Here is a 336-nt window from a genome sequence, read left to right as displayed (position 1 = left end):
AACTAAAATGCACATTTCTTGATTCTTTTAGTGTGGTCAAACATTTATTGCAAATGGTTAAATGTCATTAATATCTTTCTAAACATCCCAGTGTACATAATAAATTAAATTCACACAAAGGGCTTGGTTTTTATTTGGTTACATCACCTGCAAAGCTTCTCCATATTTCAGAGAAAAACAATGTTATAAACCAACTGAAAAAAAAAAAAAAAAAAAAAAAAAAAAAAAGTTTTTTAGTTTCTTTACATGAATACAAAACTGGGTCAAGCTTTGAACTGGTGCAAACATAACAAAAAATAGAATGAAGCATGAAAACTCTATTTCAAATGTACAGAA

The sequence above is a fragment of the Polyodon spathula genome, chromosome 4, assembly GCF_017654505.1.
Source record: "Polyodon spathula isolate WHYD16114869_AA chromosome 4, ASM1765450v1, whole genome shotgun sequence".
Lineage (NCBI taxonomy): Eukaryota > Metazoa > Chordata > Actinopteri > Acipenseriformes > Polyodontidae > Polyodon > Polyodon spathula.
This window is presented reverse-complemented; position numbering follows the sequence as displayed.